This window comes from Aotus nancymaae, unplaced genomic scaffold (genome assembly GCF_030222135.1).
Source record: "Aotus nancymaae isolate 86718 unplaced genomic scaffold, 86718_ANA_hifiasm-v0.15.2.pri h1tg000036l, whole genome shotgun sequence".
Classification (NCBI taxonomy): Eukaryota; Metazoa; Chordata; class Mammalia; order Primates; family Aotidae; genus Aotus; species Aotus nancymaae.
Genome location: NW_026988450.1, coordinates 50,633,427 through 50,655,117, shown reverse-complemented (window position 1 = coordinate 50,655,117; position 21,691 = coordinate 50,633,427). Strand labels below are relative to the sequence as shown.

Here is a 21,691-nt window from a genome sequence, read left to right as displayed (position 1 = left end):
CCCAAACCACCTGTGAGTTCAGGTGTGTGAATCCAGGTCAGACTGTTTGTTTAGTGACATTACCAGTTATTTCTGGCAAAGTGGTCAAACTAATAATAGGCAGCCTTGACATTTTTACAAAGAGTGAAAAATAAGATGCAGAACTATTTTTGAATGCGTATTTTTAAGTTTGGTGAATCATTTTCACCTTTAAAAAATGACTTGTCAATTAGAAAATAAAATGACACATATTCTCTTCAGTGTAGTGGGCTGTGATTGGAGAAAGCTCTCGTATATTTCCTATGATACTTTCAACTACATTTGGGTTAATTAACCAATTTGGTAGAAATCTGAGCTCCAAGGAGATCACCATCATGCTTTCAACCCCACAGAACACTTGTAGCTTCCTTGCTCTAAGAAACTCTAAGCCTGGGTAGTTTGCAAAGGAAAATGAGTGATGCCAGGTTGAAGCTTGTTATAGAAAAAAGGGCTACACGCACCCACTTCTCATTTTGAAGGTGAGTTCACTGAAAAAAAAAAAAAAAATATATATATATATATATATATATATATATATACACACACACACACACACATATAATTTTTTTGAGACAGAGTCTCTCTCTCTTGCCCAGGCTGGAGTGCAGTGGCATGATCTCGGCTCACTGCATCCTCTGCCTCCTGGGTTCAAGTGATTCTCCTGCCTCTCAGCCTCCTGAGTAGCTGGTACTACAGGCGTGGGCCACCACACCTGGCTAATCTTTTGTATTTTTAGTAGAGTTTCATTGTGTTAGCCAGGATGGTCTCTATCTCCTGACCTTGTGATCTGCCCACCTCGGCCTCCCAAAGTGCTGGGATTATAAGCGTGAGCCACTGCGCCTGGCCAGTTCACTGAATATTTTAACTAATGATGAGCTGAAACCCAAGGCAATACAAAGTATACTTAGTCTTAAAAATGCTGGACCAGTCAAAATAAGAGTGTTGTTTTTTTGCTAATTTTTAAATCAATTCATTTAAAGTCCTGAATTTGAGACTTTTTTTTGTTTTGTTTTGTTTTTTTAGAACTGAGAACTTCTTATTTCAGAGGACATCACCTATTAACAGAATGTGGCTCTGCTGTTTTTCTATCTAATGCTAAAGCTACATAAAGAGGAGGAAGAGTTGATTAGGCAGCCATGGATTAGAGCCAGAGAGATCGCAAATTAAGCAGCTCAGAGAACGTGGGGCCCAGGAAAGCTAGAGGGGTGTGTTTCTTTGCCTCTTCCCATTGCTTCATTACTATAACATGCGTTTCTGAAGATAAAACCAGAACCATAATTGGAACAAATTGCAAATTTATGAATTGTGGCTGTTGGTGAAATCTGCCCCTAGTGAGACGTTAGATAGACATTGGATTCCATTGTCCTCGTTCAAACAGGTAAATTCCCAACCGTCATTAATCAGAAATTAAAGGAGGAAAGTTCTTTATAGTTTGATTTCAGTTTTGTAGTGCTACAGCTAATAGCATCAGGAAAATAAGGTTTTAAATAAAAATCTATCTTTTCTTTCAATTAGGGCTGGGACAGAAGTAAAGGAAGATAAAAAGGAGGATGAAATAGGACAATTCTATGACCAAGCGGTTTGAACATTAGTCTTATTATTAAAGAAGCAATTTCTGACGCTACTGAATAAATTTCATTCTTTTACAGTGACACAAATGTAATCTGGCTGGCTGGCTTAGGTTCCATTTATATTTTGTAGCATACTGGAGCTACTCTTTTTTTTTTTTTTTTAAAGAAACAGAATAGAAGTCCTTATGAGCCTAGCATGTAAGGGTCCTTAGGGTTTTGAGGGCAGTCTCTTCTCCCTGCCTTTTAACTCCTTATCCTTTGTATGGGCATACATTTTCTGAATGTCTTTTTCAGAGTACCTTCTTGTGAGTTTCACTGATTTTGTTTAATTGGCTTCCCATTAATTAAGAAGAAGAATTAAGTCGGAAATAGGCACGTGTGCAGAGTTAAAAGTAAGCTAGGGTGGTCCTAGAGGAAATAAAGCTGACCTTAGAAAACATGCGAGATTACTCTTTTATTCTGTGGCTCTGGGCTTTCCTTACACTTTGTGTTTGTGGAACACTGGACCTATTTACTCAATGCTGAGTCCCAGCAAAGGGGTGTGGATGAGAGGACTCAAGAGGGGAGGATTTGGCACCCGTATGGCCCCAAAGCAAAGTTTTCAGCTTACTCACATGGCTATTTTAAAGTAACACTGCTTTGAAACTCCTTTGCTCATCATTTTTGCTTAGACATTTTACAATCCAGGAATTCTGAATTTATGTTATGTGATTTCTACAACCTACTTGGTATCAGGATTAGTAGACTGTCTCATCTGTCTCTGAGCCATCACCCACTGTTTTTTATTTTTCTTTCTATCACAAGCATGGTCTCAGTACATTCATATGGATTGTGACATAGTTTTTAAAATATATTTTCTTCCAACCCCTACCCCTGAGCTTCTCTTTTTATGTATTTGCTTGCAAATAAGTTTAATTGGCTAAGAAAACTACTCCAGAATTTTTTAGTTTCTTTCCTTTTGTTATAGAGAAAGAGAGACGTGCTTCATGCTGGTGATAGTGAGACAAATGAGAACTTCAGGGTGGCATAGATTTTCCTGCAAGTAACTGTAAAGAAAAGACACCAAAGCCTTAAAGAGGAAAGTTGTAGGCATGCTGGAGTCAAAACTTCAGGGGTTGAGGTTGTCAGGGAGCTGTCCGTGATAGTTGTGTGGTGTGTGTGTACACACACTCTGTCTCTCACACACACACACACACACCACAGTGACAGATGACCTATTGAAATAATTTCAGAGCCGGTCTGTGGTTGCTACGACAACCAATGATCTCTTGGCTTTCATCTGGCCATGTGACAGGGACTTTGACGTCAGCTAGAGGCAGAGTCTGTGGCTGAGTCCACACAGTCAAAGGCTTGTGAGAATCTGGTGGATGCTGGACCTTGCTGCTGCTGCTGCTGCTGCTGTTTCCAGGGGCTGCAGAGCATGGACTGTTAAACTCTGCGCTTCTTCTGAGTGAGGTAATTAGTCTGCTTTATATACAATTGTTAGATGTTTTTAGAGCTCATTGTGGTTTTCCCCTCTCTCTTACCTCCTACAAGTTTGTATTCATGAGCAATTATTGTTGTACCAAGGGGAAAATATGAAGCAGCTTCTTGATGTGAATTTCGGGCAGGCTCTCTGGAATTTGGTTAAATTTGGATTAATGTTCTGTGAAGTAGGTTAAAATATAATCGCCTTGCTTGCTCAACACTTGCTAACATAACATTATTTAGAGGTACGGATTTTGCAGCTTGAGTCAAATATTCTCTCTTGAATTCCAGGAATCCTCCCTTCAGTATTGTTTTGGGTTTAAAAAACTCTAGCATAACCTTGCAATGTGTTTCTAACTTTTCTTTTTACAATTGCTACTCAATTCTGAATTAGCCTAAAATAGTTTGGAATTTGGTTTCTATCTTATTTGCAGCATTCATATTTAGCAACAATAGGAACTACGGGAAATAACATTATAACTGAAACAAAAGTTGGGATTTTGCTTGTAAATAAGACCGTTGGTATTCTGAAAGTACCAGGAAAAATTGTCAACAGCTTCCTGTTTAGAGAGAAATCATCGGGAATATGCCAAGGAAATTGGGGTGGAACCTTTACATATGTGCATGCAATTGCTTTTGGGTTGTTAGAGCAAAGTGCACATTTCCAGGGTCCTCCACTGAAAATTCAGCTGTGAAGAGAATGGCATGAGATGGTCTTTACTAAGGAGTCATGTAAGCTGTTTTTATTTTTAAAAATGGAAATAATTACCTAAAGAAGAAAACAATAGCCCTAAACTGAAATGTATCATTGGTACAAGTTCTACTTTCCCTCAAATACAAGTAGTCACTGACAATTTGCTCTGTATCTTCAATGAATAAATAACTGTGATGAATAAGAATTTTATATCTTTATTCCTATAATTGTTTTCATGGTATTGTAGTTTCTTTCCTTCCCAAGTTTAGTAATTTCAAATTTTCTTTCATGACATACAGGTTGAATTGTTTTGGAGCTTGTGATTTAAAGAATACCTGTAGTACTGAAGTTAGCCAAAGTCTAGATTTATAACCAGCTGTCTAAATCTTACGAAGTTAACAGAAAAATGGACAAATTTTAGAGTACTACATATAATACAGCTAGTATTTTAAGTAGTAGAAAAAACTGGTTTAACTGTATATATGAATACTATATATTTACAGTGTGTGAATTATACCTTAATTTAGTGCAAGAATATATTGTTTTAATTTTTATGTTCTTTATTCGCTTCACAGTTCTAATAGTATTTATTTTACTCTAGGAGGTGAAAATTTTGAACAGCATTTAGGTGCAGTAATAAGTGAATAACTATGGATATATCAATAATTTTTCATTAGCTCTCAATGAGTGAATATTCATTTAACTTGGTGGCATTTGACATGTCTATTTTTGGCCAGAGTCTCCATGGAGGATTTTCCAAGAGTCTAATGTGCTTTCATTCCAAGCACATCTACTGAGACATAATCTCATCATTTAATTGACCTCAAATAGTAACCCAGAGGCCATATTCTTAACACCGCTAGAAATATGGTAATGTATATGTAACATTTCAGTTGAGCACGGATAAGACCAATAGCATTGTCATTTAAAAGCACTATCTTTGATGAGGTACACTTTGACATTTACTTCTTTTATTCAAAATGTGGAATTATCATTATAGTTTTTCCAGGTAGCAGAGACTTTCTTAGTGCTGTCTCTATGATGTTTTAAATTAAAATCTTCTAATAAATGTATTCAATGCCCTTTCAAAATAGACTGGATTTCAGCAGTACGAAATATAAGAGAACAATTCAGTGTTGATGGCAAAATCACAATGATGAAGTTTATTACTAAAAGAAAAAAACCTATGCTGTGAAAGCAGAGATACTCTAGGATCTACAGGTCTTTTCCTATGGCAAAATAAGAAAGAAAAAAAAAAGACTCTCAACAGAATCATTTATTTACAGCGTTGAGACTGTTGATTTCAAGGTCATGTTTGTTGCAGCTTCAAAACATGCTGGCAAAGGACAATTTACTCTTAGAAACCTGGCTGTTGCATTATTAAATATTTTGTGTATAGTTTCAGGCATTTTTGTTTTTTATTGAGACAAAATCTCACTCTGTTTCCCAGGCTGAATTGCGGTGGCACAATTTCGGCTCACTGCAACCTCCGTCTCCCAGATTCAAGCAATTCTTGTGCCTCAGCCTTCCAAGTAGCTAGGATTATAGGCGCCTGGCTAGTTTTTTTGTATTTTTAGTAGAGACGGGGTTTCACCATGTTGGCCAGGCTGGTCTCAAACTCCTGACCTCAGGTGATCCACCTGCCTTGGTCTCCCAAAGTGTTGGGATTACAGGTGTGAGCCACCATGCCCAGCCAATTTCAGGCATTCTTAACTGTTTTGGTGCCGTGGACCTCTTTGGCAGCCTAGTAAAGCCTATGGACTTTTCTCAGAATTATGTTTTCAAATGTATAAAATACAGTATGCAGGGTTATAAATGAAACCACTTGCACTGAAAAACGTTAAATTTTACAAAATTGCGATATATGCTTTGTTAATAACACATTATTAAATAATGCAAACTAGCAGCAGGTACAGTAACTACAATAATTTTGAAGTAGTAGGGGGCATAGATATTTCAGGAAATCTACAACAGCTATAAAATGAGGTGAAAATACCTGTGATTTCTCTTGGCAACAATATCACAGGTGCTGTGGTTTGTGGCCTACGTTTTAATTGAAGGAAATACTAAATTTCAGTTTGAGGTTAGTGAAACTAAAGATGTAATATTTTTCCCCACCAAGTTCCCCAGGCCCTCTTGAATTTTTTCCACTCCTGAGTCAATTGACGCGAGTTAGTGATGCCAAAAGGTGATGGAACTGCCCTGGACAAAACCCATCACCCTATTTCCACATTCAGTTCCACCACATCGAATTTTATTCTTTGAGTGTGTGCATTTTGCAATATTCTCTAAATTCTGCATGGAAAGGAAGGATATGCTTGTATAGCTACAAAATTGTAACTTTCTTTTATTTTCCTCCTTGAGATCTATTAACAGTCTTATGTTCCCTGGATTGGGAACCCTTACTTGGTTAGGCAGGGGTTAAAAGGAAAACTCATAGGGTTATTGCAAGTTATGCAAGTTAAAACCATGGGCCACAGAAGTAAGACTATAGCTATTTACAAAAGAGCCTTGATCCACTCAGAGAAGATAAGCAAGTAGTATTTAGATGAAGAATGCTGGCTGTTATTTGAGATTGTAGCTGAGGAAATACTCTAGAAGGCACTTTGTGTGCTCATAATATTTGAAGCAAGAATTAAAGAATATATGTGGCTTTCCAGCTTAATGTAAAGCACGGACACGTGTGAGTTGATCAGTTGTCACATTAATTCATTACTTGAGAGAGAGCCCTAAAGGTTAATCTTCCAGAGATCTCTAGGATGAGGCATGTTCAAAATTAAGTGGGAGTTGGAGACACTGCCCAAGTATCTGAATGCAGCACCTTATTTGGCTTGTTGAATATTTAAGACCAATACAGACGGTATTAATAATATTGTTTAGTGTGACTTATGTAAGTAATTGTCTCATTCTACATGTTTCTTTGAATGTGCAGAAAATAGTGCCTGATCTTCCCCTCCAAACCGACAGCGTGACTTTGCAGTTGGTCAGCTGCCGTCGCAGCCCTACATTCAGAACATTCAAAGTCTTCCTTTCTGTGACATCAGCACCCACTGTCTCCGCATAAGAGAATGGGAGCTGTGACATTTTACACAAGCTGTTGTTTAAACTCAATCCAAATCCCTCACATTTGAAATGGAAGCTTAGCAATTTGTCTTCGTGTGTTCTCAAAGGAATTACGAAAGAGATGTTCTCAAACATTTCTTATTCTTTGGATTAGAAAAGAACACTTGCCTTGGGAGCTCTGAGTCTCTGTAGCAACTTGATCAAGAAACTTGGAAAAAGTTTAAAATCTCTGACTCCGGGCTGTACTGTCTGCTCCTCAATGTCAGGTGTTTGAAACTTTTCAGAAAGGAATGTGCCATTATTTTTCATAAAATCTACTTTTATTTAACTGGTGCTGCCTGATGGAAATCTAACTAGAAATAGCATTCCAAAATGTAATATTTTTTATTGTTTCCAGAAGTGATGCCGTAAAAGTTAATACTCACTGATTTTGATATGAAAATTATATGATAAATATTTAAATTCACTGGAGCCACATTTTCCAAACTAAAAAGTCTGCCCTTTTTATCTCAGTAGTGAACTTTAGGGGTTTTTTTTGCATATATTTCCATAAGTGCCTTTAAATAAAGACACAGCATCCCTTTAAAATTTAGTTTATATTAATGTAAGCCAAAATGTTCTCAGGTCACGATGAAGTTTCATATTTGATTTGTAGGAAAGAAATCTCTAGCCTGAAAGATATTCCAGCTGTTGCGTGTCTTGATAGGAGGATCGTTCATGTTTTCTGAATCTCTCCCAGTGACTGCAGGAAGACCAAAGGCTTCACACTGCTTTTATGCAAGGATGATTTTTTTTAAAAAGATGATTCTGGACTTTGTTCGCTTTAATGAATTTAAACCCTATCTATTAGAGGTAAATGTCAACAAAAGTGTTGTATTCTTTGGCTATCTGCTCAGCTGACTCCCACAGACTTTGGTATGATTTATATCACTCAAACCATGATCAGTTTTGTGACGACACCATGTTTACAATATCGTTGGAGATCAAAAATAGCATCTCACAAAAGTTTCCCCATCCTGTACCTTCCCGTCTTACCATGGATCATGTGCAGCAGTCACTCAATTGGTAAACATTTATTAACTGACTGCTGCATTCACAGTGTTATAATAGGCATATGAGGTCCTCCCTGATGGGGCCCTCAAGTGAGATATGCCACTGGCACAGAGAACCCAAGAGTCTTTATGGACCCTGGCTTTTGTTTGCTTGAGCTTTTATTTGAACATTCAGTCTTTCATGCATTCAGCAAATTTTGAGCACGTACTATGTATCAGGCATTGAGCTAGACCCCAGGGTTGCTATGAGGTACAACAGAGGGCAGGTCTCTTCCATCATGGGACATGCAGTCTAACTATATAGAGAACTTGCTCAGAGACCTGTATGTACCATTAACTGGGGTTCTCTTTCCCACAGCCACACTGACCACTGGAGTCCAAAAGAGAATTCTAAAAGGGAACAGTACAAAACAGAACATCAAAACAAAACAGACAAACAACCTGGGAACCATTAGGTTTTACACTAGAGTGAAGCCCCAGAAGAGACATTCTGCAGCTGGTGAACAGCCGGCCTCATTTGTGAGCAGTCTGTTCCCATCGGTGTCAGGGATTCCAGGTCGGTATGCTCAGTCCTATTCCCACTTGGCCGGAGGCTATTTGTCCTCTAGTTCAGAAGCCAAATAAGACTGGTAGGGACTGACCTAGAGAATATTTTCTTTTATGCAAATACCCTGTTTTATGAAATAATAAAAACTATTGTATTTTATGAAAAGAGTCCTTAAATTAGCAACATCCAAAAATATCTCTCCCGTCTTCCCTGTACTAACCCAGTCAGGACAGGGTCACTGCTGTAATGAATAGCCCCCAACTCTAATGGAATAATCCAACACTGTTCATTTTTTACTCACCCAGAAATCAGGATTGGGAGAAGGGCTATGCTCCACACAGTCATCCAGGGACTCAGGCTCCATCTGTCTAGTTAAAGTGATCGGGGGCAAATCCTGTTTCTACCACTTGCTAGATACTCTGGGCAAGTTACCTAAGTCACAGTTTTCTTTTGCTGAATTATATTAGGACCTCCCTCTTGGATTTTTGAGCCAACTTATTTGGCATAGAAATTGACAGATATTAGGTACTCAATAATGTGAACTGCTGTTATTAATCTTCTACTTCTGGTAGTGCTGCCACCACCATCCCTCAAGGAGGCAGGAGGAATCAGTCAGAATTGGAAGAGTATTATAATAATAGCTAACACTTAGGAAGCTAGATAGTCTTCAGAGTTCTTTTTTAAATGACTATTTTTTAGCAACATTCCAGTTTTATAAATGAGGAAATTGAGACACAGAGAGCTTAAATGAATTACTCAGTGTCACACAAGTATATAATAGAGCTCTAGGCATTTGGCTTCAGAGTCCTGGCTCTTTATTCACTATGCTATATTGCCTTTCAACTTGGAATATACAGCTGATCCTCAAATACCATCATTTCATTAAACATTGTTTTGTTGTAACATTAATGAGAAGAAAGAATTGGTTTTGTTGTCAATGACATTAAGTGAGGACTTACTATTATATATTGTATTTTCCCCAGAAGTAATGTCATATGTTGTGGCAGATTTGACTCAAAAATAGTCTTACCATTAATTACCACATTAAAAAAAATTTTTTTAGAGATGAAGTCTCACTCTGTTACCCAGGCTGGAGAGCATTGGTATAATCATAGCTCACTGTAACCATGAACCTGGGCTCAAGCAATCCTCCCACCTCAGCTTCTTGAGTAGCCAGGATTACAGGCATATGCCATCATACTCAGCTAGTTTTTTGTTTTCATTTTATAGAGATAGGGTCTCGCTATGTTGCCCAGGCTGGTTTTGAACTCCTGTCCTCAAGAGATCCTCCCACCTTGGTCTCCCAAAGGGCTGAGATTTCAGGCATGAGTCACTGCATTACCACATGTTCTTCTAGAATCTTGTTCCTCACCATCAGGAGGTGAAGTCTGTTGCCTCTCCCTTTGAACTTAAATGGGCTTATGATTGGTCCAACTGATAGAGTACAGTGGAAATAATACTAGGTGACTTCTAAGGATAGATCAGAAAAAGAATACAATTTTTTTTCTTTCTGGCTTTTCTTTTTCTTCTTGACAATTTCCCTTAGAATCCAGTCACCACATTGTAGGAAACCCAGACCATATAGAGAGGCCAGGAGTAGGTATTTCAGCTAACATCTCTTGCTAAAGTCTCAGCCGACATCCAGCATCAACTGGCAGGCATGTGAGTGGACAGGCTTTCAGATGACTGCAGGCCTGGTCTTCAGGTCTTCCTTCCCCCTCCTGATGCAGGGGAACTATAGATGCACTATCCCTGTTGAGCCTTGCCCCAAGTTACAGTTTCATGAACAAAATTAAAGTTGTTGTTGTCTTAAGCCCATAGGATTTGGGAGTGGGGGTAATTTCTTAAGCAGTCAGAGTAACTAGAACATTGGGGTACTTAGAAATGAGTGAAATGCCTGTGTAGAAAGCTAAACTTCAGGTACATCTGGATTATTAAATAGACTTTTGCAATTTGGCCTAACCTAACCTAACTTCTGGAGGAAAATATATTTCTGTTACCAACCAAATTACAAATAAGCTTTAGGAGCACATCCTGCTTGGAAATTTGGAACAATGTCCTATATGTTAATGCTGTTGCTGGTTCTAGGAAAAGATTTGGGCTACACTGAGGCCACACTGCATGCCTTAGCAAGATCTCACTCACTGCCACCCGCTGGCTGGGACCCTCGCTGCAGGAGAGTGCAGTGTGGATGGCAGTACTAGTGGCATCTGTCCTAGACCGTTGCTCAGTCCTCCTTGTCCACCTTTGTCTCCCCTTCCTGTACCTACTCTGTCTAAATTGCTGCCTACTTGTCTACTGTTAGAGCCTGCTCTTTCTTTGACACTCTCTTTTGGCCCATTTCCTATGTTTCTAGGACAATTTTTCTGCTCTAATGATTTGTAGTAAAGCTAGGGTATTCTCCTTAGCCAGGTAAAATTTAGCTAATTCAACAAAATCTTTTCCTCTTAATAAAGTTGCCGAAATGGCAGCTGTCCCATTGGCTCCACGCGTTGGTCAAACCTTGCATTTGAAATCCTCAGAAATGTGGTCCTTGCATCCTTATTCAAAGAGGCATCCCTTTCCCTTCTGCTGTAGAGAAATCAGTGCCCCAACTCTCTTCTCATTTGCTTAAGCTTCACCCCATCCTAATAGTCTTTTCCTCTTCCCTCAACAAGGCTCTCATTCATTTATTCATTCTACATTTGTTAGCTGTACAATGAGCCCTAGAGTTGAGCACCTATGAAAGTATTCCTTTCATGTCCGAGGACTGGTAAGGCTTCTCCAGTTGTTCCTCATTTGCTCACCATAGACACAGGGCAGATGTGGTGAAATCACCCAGACTTTCCAATACCCAGGATATGTCCCACCTCGTCCAAGATGTTTCAGCTAAGTAGGATACTGCATGAGTAATATAGGACCAGCTAGTCTTTGAAAAGGTGACAGTCTAGTTAGGGACACTGGATGGCATCTGCAGTTGAGGGCCAGAGCTACATCTCTCACCCTGGCTACAACCTCCAACAGTGCCCAGGGTCACACTGGACACACAGTGCCAACTCTTTACATCTCTATTAGGTGATTAGTGAATAGATTAACCCCAGAGGATATATGGCATTGAGATGACTTTGGAGAGGAAGTGAGCTTTTGGGTTGGGCCTAAAGGGTGGAGAGTGTCTGGCATGAGTAGCAAAAGTGAAAGGATAATCCTTCATCGAGGCACACGATGAGGACATCCTACTGACAGAAATAGGACACCTCCCCATCTGGAGTCAAGAACATGGTTGGGAAAAGGAAAAAAATGTAGAATCTATATAGTGGGTCCATGGAGGATCTAGGATTTATCCACTTAAGCTGGATTCAATCTGATAGACACTAGGAAGCTGGGGAAAACCAGGAACAGGGAAGTGATGTACATGTTAAATGGTGTGAGAATATTTTAGTGACTCTGTTTCCTTTCACTTTACGTAGCTTATTTAAATCCTTGCTAAGTTAGAGATTCCCTTTTTCTTCGTTTTTCTCATAGAAAAGTTTTAACTTTTTAAATTTTAAAAAATGTGAATTCTCTTTTGCCCTTTATATGGTATGAGTAGCCGTTTTAACTTTAGCTGGTTATATCCATAGGCAGAGCTGTGTAACTTCATAGTTTTAAACATGTGACATGCTACTAATCAAAGTCATATTAAGTTCCAAGCCAATTGAATAAGTCAAGGCTTTGCAACATTTTCTATAAAACTATACTATAATGAGTATATAATGAAAATTGTTATAATTATATATACATATGTGTGTGTGTGTGTGTGTGTGTGTGTGTGTGTGTATATAAAATGAAACCCCTGGGACATTGCACCATTATGCTGAAAAATCTTTGAATCATGTCACCAATGAAAAACTAAATAGTGTTCGGTGAAGTTTTAGTTGTAAGTTGTGAGTGCATTGTGTTACATCTGAAATCTCTGAATGCTGATCATCAATATCTGTGTCTGTCAACTATCAGAATGTTCTTAACCAAAGCATGACATCTTTAAGAAAAATATTACAAATTATACATGCAAAAAAGTATGTATAATATGTATGTACAATACAAAGAATAATAGAAAACAAATCCCTGGGTAGCCAACAAAAACACATTTACTAGGATGTAAAGTATACTGCATTGATATTGATGCTAATTTCACTCTAGCAGCACACAGATTCACACTGTCCCTAAGGTCCAACACTAGAAGGAAATTAAATCAGCCATATATTTTTTAGCTCCTTGATCACATAAATATTTTAAACCAATTGAGTCATTTATTTCAGTCTCTGATGGTGAATGAAAGATGCTTTCCCCTTACAAGACATCACTTGCCATTGCTGCTGGCAATTGTGAAGGTTTGGAAATTGGTTTCTGTGTCCAGTGGCCTTTGCCCCAAGGCCATTGCCCATGCTGTGCTCCTTGTCATCTCCTGGCTATTCAGGAGGGAATGGTCAGGGAACCCTTGGTGAGCCCTGAGCTCCAGTACAAACCCAGCTGCCAGGGGTGGTTAAAGCAAACCATTCTCTCTCTCAGGGTCAATATATATTTATATAGATTGGTATATTCAGAGTATATTTTACAAAATACAAGCTATTTAATCATTAAAGATGCAACCTTTGGTCCAAATTCCACTTTGTAAAAGAAATTGTCACTACATCTGTTGTGCCCACTTTGAAAAATGTTGATCAACTTCCAATTTTTAAAGGCCAATCTATTACTATTTAGAAATAGAATTCTCTTTCTCCTCAGACTGTCAAAACAGCGTACTGATTATAGCCAAGGACTGATCAAAAGTCCATTAAGTGTTCCATCAGCATCCCCGTCAGGAGGGGTATTTTGTTAGAGTCACAAAAGGCATAAAACTTAGTTATGCTACAGGTTAACTAAAAAACATAGATTATGAAATGCCATAAAAAGGAAAGTTTTCACTGAAATCATGTTATATCATGCCTGGATTTAAAATTAACAGGGACTTTTTTGTTGTGGTAAAATATATATATAAACTTTACCATTTTAACCATCTTTATGTGTATGTTCACCAAGTACATTTGCATTGTTGTGCAGCTATTACCCTTGTACATCTCCAGAACTTTTTCATCTTCCCAAGCTGAAACTCCGTCCCCATTAAACTCGCTCTCTTTTCACCCTCCCCATCAGGCCCAGCCAACCACCGTTCTACTGTTTTTAAACAGGGACATTTTTGGGGAATTTAAAATAAACCTGCCTTTCCTCTTTCTCTTGCATAAGCTCTTTAACTAATAAAATCTGTTAGAAGTCCTAGATTAATTGAAAGTTTCTTAGCTTTACACACGTGGGCAAAATGTACACAAAAAACAAACATCTGTTTCATGACAGATGTTTTAGACATACAACATTGGAATATGTTTTGATGTTAAAGGAAAGGAGATGGTAGGCTGAAGCATGTGTTCTAAATCACTTATTTAAACCAGTGCAATTTTTATATAATCACTCAACTAACCAGCCATTCAGCCTGGGAGACTTTCTAGTCTAGTACTGTATTCAGATAGTCTTATGTTTGTCTTCTATTAATATTCATTTTAAATAACTTAAGTGTAGAATCAATATATGTATTTGTAGTAGAACATTTGGAAAATACAGAAGAATATAAAAAACAGAAGAAACGTCATTCTTAATGTTCTACTGTCTAAAAGTAACCACTACTAATATTTTAAAATTAAAAAACATTGTACTTAATTTTACTTTATTTCAACAGAAGAAAAAGAACTGTGAAATGAAATTGAGGATTCAAACTTCACACAGTTGTTTAAGAGTTACTGTTTCTAACTAATTTTAATTTATTAAAAATTAAAGATCAAACATTAAGAGTTTGAGGAGTAACTTAAAAAACTAATTGTTTCATAATGAGTACAGGCTTATATTTGTAGTTAATAAAGCTTAGTTAACTGTCTCAGGAAGACAGAAAAAACTGAAGATAATCAAACAAAAATACCCTTGGTAGGGGAAGGGGTTTTAAAACCGAGTTCAAAACCAAATCCCACCTTTAGGATTATTTTCTTGGTGAAAATTATATAAAGAAGGTAATCTGCAAGGAATATAGTTCATAAAGTTATAAATCACTTTCAGAAGGAAAAATGAACTATACAATAGGGAAGTAATTCTTTCCCCCAGTGAGCTAGCACTCACGGGAAATATAGGAGAACTCCCTACATCTCTTGACCCTCCCCTTTGACCAGAGAGGCTTAACTTTGTTTGCTTCAAACATCAGTGTTTTTTATATTCCACAAATTGTTTAAACACATACTGTATTTTAGTTTGCTTTATATTTGGGGCATGATTGCCCTTTATATATATTTATTCTTCTAAATTTCTAATTATCTTTGTCTTCTCTGATTGACCTGGAGAAACTAAAATCTTCAGTACATATGTGGCATGTCATAGTTTAATTTTTGGTGCTTAATTATTCAGTTTAGTCATGGTAACCTCTTTCTTATTGAAGATGCTCCCCACTGAGCCCTCTGTGCTACCATTCTAATGTGGACTAGATTTACGCTCTTCTAGAATTTCTTTCCATCACAACTGGATTATTTTCCTTGTCTCCACATTGTCTCCCTTTCCAGATTCATTTTCAGTTTTGCTAGAGCATATTTTTAATTTTTTTCAAAATAACGGAAGGGCTCTGTTTTTGTAGATCTTCATTTTGCCCTCGTAATTAAAAAACACTCCAAATTACTTTCTATCACACTTTTATGGACTTTGTTTCACCATCTCCTAGCAACCTGGAAGCAGATGCAGCATCTGCTGCCATTTTGATTTTGATTCCTTTAAAGGTAGCTCCATTTCCCACCCCTGTCCCATGAACTTTTAGGATTTTCTTGTTGTACTTGGAGGTGATAAATTTTACCTGGAAGTATCCAGATATTTTTTAAAAAATTATTACTCCTTTTCAAACTTTTTAAATCCGAAGATTCAAGGTTTATTCAGCCCAGAAAAATATTCTTCTATAATTTATTTGAAGTGTTGATCTCTATTTTCTTTGTTTTCTCCTCTAGTAGCTCTTACTATGGAAAGAATAGTAGGTCTCTTAGCTCTAGGAGATGTTAGGTCTCTTGGATCTCTCCTCTGTGGTCTTAACTTTTCTCTCATCTTTTCTTTCTTCCCTTTTATGTGCATTCATAGGATTTTCTCACTTTTGTCTTCTGGATCTCAAATTTATTTCTGAGTCATTTCAATTATTCAGCCTTTCCACTGAGCATCTTTGTAAAATCATTTTTTATGTTTATGAATGCAGACTTCTCTCAAATATCCCTAAAAATAGTACTTTTTTTTTTTTAAGTTACCTTCTTTGTCCTTTGTTTCAATTCCATTTCCTTTATTATCAGATGTTCTGTTGCTCTTCTGGATCCTTCTCTCATATGTTCTTGGTTTTCCTTCAATAACCAGTAACTTTTGACTGGCCAAATCATTTTTATAAATGAAGGGCTGGGTAGACTTTATTTATAAATGAAGGGCTGGGTTGACTAGTAGAAGTGACTGGAGGGATTTCCTTGGCAGTTATGTAGGAATGGTTTTCCACCATACTTCTCCTCATGAATGGAAGGGCTGGCAGTTTGGCTGGCAGGAGGCACATGTGACAGTGGGAAGCAGAAAGGCAAGCTTATGACTGTCCTGACTGCCAGAACCAGGAAGCCTTTATTTTTAGGGATGAACTACTTTTGTGTACTGCCCTTCTGTGCAAATCTTGAAGGGGGGTAGAAAGAGATGGAAAACAACATTCTTCAGTCTTTTTTATTAATTACCTTGACTGTTCCTTCTCCCTGTGGCTCCAGACCTGAATTCTTCAGGGTTCTGTTGAAAAGAACAGCTCTCATCTCTTCATTATCTCTCTCTAAAATCTATTTTACATTGTGGTTTTTGTTGACTCAATCCAAACATATCTGTTGGCCATTTTCTAGAAATTTCTTAAAATTTCCGTCTACCGATGGTAACTTTTCTTGACTTCCATCCCAGTTCTATGATTTATTCTTTTCTCATACATAGTTTCTGCTACTTAGTTGGAATTTTTGAAGGAAGAATAGGCAGACTGTCATGTTTAGTCTGCCATCCTGAAGAGAGATTATATTAACTTTAGAATGGCTGCCCCATTGTGCTGATGCATGATTGGCATGAGGCCATGGCACATGCCTTACTTTTCATGAGGTTATTTCTCCTTCTCTCATGGCCCAGACAGTACCCCCAACCCTGACTGACCATATGATCAATATGGATCATTTATACAAGGAGAATAGAGTGAAAGCAGATGGGTCATATGAGCCCGTTCCATCCATCAAATCCACCATTTCTGCCTCAACCAGGCACTGTATCATTCTTCAGGACTCCACTTAGGCCCCATTCCTAACTTCTCCAGTATTCCTGTCAAATGCACACCTAAATCAGACCACTAACTACACAGTTCTACAATTTTTTATCTGTCTCCTTCATTAAGCTACAAGCTTCCTAAAGGTAAACATGGTGCCTCATTTCATATCTGCATCCTCAGTGCACCCCATAGGGACTGAGATTAAGTGCCCAACAAAGACTGAATAACTCAGGAACTGAATGAATGAACAAAGAAATGAGTAAGCTTGACATTGACCTGAGAAACAGGTTTGTTGTCTTTCTTTGCTGCTGAGGCTACTGACCTCCTTTTTAGTCATGCAAAGCTTTGGGGAAGGGTGTTTTGGGCAGAAGAAGCAGTATGGTTGAAGAACCAGAGGCAAACTGGAGCATAGCTTCTTTAGGAGGGGACTGGTGGAAGTTGTTCCCAGATGATTATTAATTCATCCAAAGAAAATCTCTAAACTCTGTTGTATCCTTTTCTGCAGAGTGGCAGTCTAACTACAGGGTTCTTCTCATCTTTGCCAGTTCAGTGAATAGACGTCTAAATAGAGCTGTTTTGTTCTAGCAGAAAGGTTGGGTCCTCAATTCAATAGGTGTCAGTAAAGGCTCTTTCATGGTTCTATATAATCAGTCTTCTTTGCAAATTTGCATTAAAGCATCTGCTTATACTTGTATTAAGTAGCATTACTTCGGTTCACAGGGACATTATAAAATCATAGATAGCTTAGAATGGAGCTTTCAAGTCGTTCTTGGGCTCCTGTTGCTTGCTGGAAATGGATAAAGCATCCTCAGCCAACAAGCTCTGCTACTCCTGTGATGTTTGTTAGAACTTCCTTGCTCCAATGCCTCTGACTCCAGTCACCACCTGAAAGTCCTCTCCAGAAGTTGGAGTACGTTGCCTCTTATTTTTGTAAACTTAATATTTTTTTAAAAAATTACTAGTTTTCAAAAGGAAGCAGGCCCTTAATTCCTGGTTAATTGAAATTAGTCTTATAATTTTGAGATGTGTTATTCTATTCACAAAGCAGTTACCTGGTAAGTGTTTGTCCGTAAGTGAAAGAATGAATTACACATTAGAGGAAAGATTGGGTTTGTCTTTCCTGTAATTGGAGTGAAGGGGCACATTGGCTGAGAATTATCCTAGGTAAGTACAGAGATCTGCTTTTGATCACAAACCATTTGTTCTTTCCATTTTAGCCATTTTCAGTCTGATTATGTGCTATACACATCATTCATCTCTTGTCTTTGGGGATAATTAATTCCAGGTTTTAGAACATCCCTAAAGACATCTCAGTAGGGTTCTTTTGTTTGTCTATAACAGGATTGTCAGGGGTCCATGCTGTTCCCAAGGATCTTATTCCTCACCTGATGAGGCAGAGACCCTGACTCAAATGGCATACCCATCACATCCTCAACTTCTCAGCATCAAACTGAATTTGTTTTAAGAATGAAGCCACTAGCATTAGATGTGTGACACTATAAGACAGGATATTCTCAGCTATATGACTCAGGGGCTGCCTTGGCAACCATCGGTGAAATGCTAGGCTCTCCTAATAGGTAAGTGAGGTCTTGGAATGCTAACAGTGTAAAGTCAGTGGCATAAAGGGACACATACTCAGCAGCCCTTGATGAAGTCAAGGCTAGAGATACTAGGAGAGAAATGACTGCATGAAGTTTGCTCAGGCAGAGAAGATAAAGTTCTCACATTACTCCAGCGTCCAGCTGGATCTGAGCTGCTAGGTCAGTGGAGAGGAGCACCAGCCCAAACTGATCCCCAAGGGTTCTGGTCGGAATCTTCCCAGAAGGCTGAGAGGAGAGGTACAGTGTCTAAACACAGGGCCCTGCAGTCACTGGCGTCAGAATCACAGCCACAGTGGTGTGACTGAAAGAGGCAGATTCCTGAAGCCAAATTCAGAACTTTGTAGTCAGAATCTACAGAGGTGGGGCTTGGGATCTACCTCTATAAAAATCCTCCTAGGTGATTTTTAACTCATACCAGCTAAATCTTGAGAGCCTCCAACACCTCCTAATCTCCTCACTCTGTGAAGATCTTGTGCTGCGGACAGATGGCCAAGCACCAGAAGTTTCAGCCAATCATGTGTGTGGTCAGCACATAATATGAGAAGCAAGTTCTGTGCCCTTGAATTTAACAAGTAGTGCTGGAATACAGACACTGCTTACCTGTGCTTAGGTCTTGATGGCAATTCTTGCCTCTAGGGGACAGTAAGTTATGAAGTCATAATCCATACTCTAAGCCCAATGTGATGAACCATGTCGCATCACTAAAAACCCCTGCTGTGGATTTATGCCACTGGTGACAAAGAGATCCAATGCCAGTAGGAATTTATTGGCACAGATCACTACACAACCTGAGCGTGTTCCCTATTTGTGAGAAGCAACCTAAGGATGGGGCCAATCCACAAAGTTCCCAAAAGAACTGACACAGGTCCCCTTAATAGGGCTGCCCAAAAGATTGAGGCTGTCAGGCTTAGATATCTGGTCACCCTAAGTTGGCAAGCCTAAAGGGCAGACAGCATGCTCCCTTTTTCTTCCTAGAAGGCTAGGTGCAGCATTCAGCTTATAGTAGATACAGACAGCCATTGTTAAATGGTTCTTATGCAAACAAGGGTGACCATGTGGGAATGTGGAAGCGGAGAGCCCAGCTAGTGGGACTGCCATGCCTTGGGTAGATACTCTCACATTCATGGCGCCTATTGCCTCCACCATGACTCATTCCCCATGAACTCCATCACTTGTGAGACAAGATGTGACAAGCAGGTGTGAAAGTTGTGTCTCGTAACCTAAATATGTCTTTCTTTTGCTCTTTCTAACTTCATGGGAGTAAACCTCTCTTCAAATCACACATGAGTTAATATAAAGCTTTTAAAAATTAAATCACATTTCCCCATTGGTTAACTTGATCATTTCAGAGTTACATCATCATTTTGGATTTTTTTTTTTTCTCCTCAAGGGTAATACATTAATGAACTGTGCACAAGGGAAGTTCCTGTTTTAAGAAAGCTGTGTGAAGTGGAAGAATACTTTGGTTAGTTATTTCTTTCATGGTAGGGCTCTGCCTTCTTTAAGTTGAAGCCCACCTGTTTCAAGGAAAACAGTTGGCCAACAAGACAGCATTGGCTTTGTGGGAATGTGCCAAAGAAATTTCAAGATATTGTATTCTTTTGATTCATATTCCCAAGTTGCTATCCAGAGGAAAGATACTAGCAGAAGGGAAGAATAGCAGCCATTTATAGGTAATTAGTGAGACTATGGTGTATGATTCATTGAATTCCATTCTAGATCCCTATTTATAATTATTGGAGATTTCTCGGCAATGCTTAAGAGACAAATTACCCAATCCCCTTACTTGTCATAGCACCATTTTAACTTTGTATACGTGGTACTCCATGACTATTGAATTAGTCATTTTTCATTGTGTACCTTTGAGGTACATTAACATTAATCCTCTTTACTGAATGAGAAAACTAAGTCCGGATAAAATTGATTCTGGCCCAAGAGCATATAATAATCAGAGTCATGTCCATAATTCTTAAATCTCTTCCCTCTGAGAAAGCACATGTTTTTCAGTGGGAAATAGCCTCAATGGGAGGTACATAGGCCAACATTTAGGAAATGCATTTTTATTTATATAACTAGTCCTATGTTTAGAAAAAGGAATATTCAACTTGTCTCACATGAGAATCAGCTAGAGAGCTTTAATAAAATGCCACTGCTGGGGTCTCTCTCCCAGGGGTTCTGATTGATTTGGTCAAGTATGAGGCCTAGGCATAGGTCTTTTGTATTAGGTGAGGAAAAATCTTCCTAGGTGATGCTCATGTGTGGGGAACATAGTGAATCCTGATCCTGGCAAAATTCTAAAACTGACCCCACAGTTTCCCCCATGGTCTCCACCATCCTGCCATTAGAACCCCTGCATGTGGAACCTTCTGGAAATTTATGCATTTAGTCTGGCTTATAGCATTTTGTTACCAGAGAGGGAACACTAGCACAGAGTGGTTTAGCAGTTTAGCTGTAGTAGAGATAGATTGCTCTGGCAGAGGAACGGGGAGAGAAGAACAAACCCATGGTATGGTGCGCTGAACTGACTAGTGAGGGAGGGGTGGAGCTGAGAACCCTGGGCTGCCCTAGGATAATGACGGCACAGGAGGGCCATGCTCCCAGGCAGGGCTTCTTGAGAATAAGTTGGTAGAACCTGATGTGGAATGGAAAATCAAGGGAGGCTTCTTGATTCAGAGCAGCATGCCCTTTGAAGTCAGACTGCCTGGGTTCAAATCCTGACTCAATCACTAAAGCTCTGTGACCTTGGGCAACTTACAACCTCTCAAATGATTCATTTCCTGATTTGGAAAAGTAAAAAATTGCAACTACCTCATAAATTTTTGGGACAATGAGATGAGATAATATATGATGTAATATAGTAGGGTCCACTCCTATCCCTTTCCGGGGTCACTGGATCACCATCAAATTCTCTCTATTAAAATGGGGATGGACCATGACCCTCTCCTTTAAGGTAACCCATTCTCACAAGGAAATACAGGTTAGATTTAAGATGGTGAACCCTATGTGGTCCCAGAAGCAAGAAATTTCATGGAAAGCAATTTAGAAGGGAGGTCCTTGGCTTCAGAAATGTAGAGTAGAGCCATGGGACCCATGATATGTCCTTGGACCAAAGAATGAGAACAGGTACCAGGAGGCCAAATGGGATTGTGGCCAGACTTGGGTCAAAGAACACAGAGAGAACCAAAGCCAGAAGTTATGGGGCCACGTCCAAGAGAATTGGTGACCCAGAAACCAAGGAAGGTGCCCAGGGCTGAGGGCAGTGGCTTCAGGAATAGCGTGCTAGAGAACAGGTAGAGTTGTTTTGTTCTCTGCCTCCTTGGAAAGTTCGTTAAGCCAAGGAGGTCCC

The 21,691-nt window shown here is 38.8% G+C and overlaps 1 protein-coding gene across 2 annotated transcripts in view; it reads left to right on the top strand.

Moving 5' to 3' along the window:
- NCALD (neurocalcin delta) overlaps positions 1 to 21,691 on the top strand; it is a 248,214-nt gene that overhangs the window by 130,503 nt on the left and 96,020 nt on the right. Inside the window, exon 1 of one of the 2 annotated variants that reach the window (XM_012455855.2) lies at positions 2,905 to 3,044. The exons of the other annotated variant lie outside the window; for it this stretch is intronic. The gene's annotated coding sequence lies outside the window, so the exon portion shown is untranslated. Of the gene's footprint in view, positions 1 to 2,904; positions 3,045 to 21,691 lie in introns of those variants that run through there. 2 annotated transcript variants of the gene reach the window in all.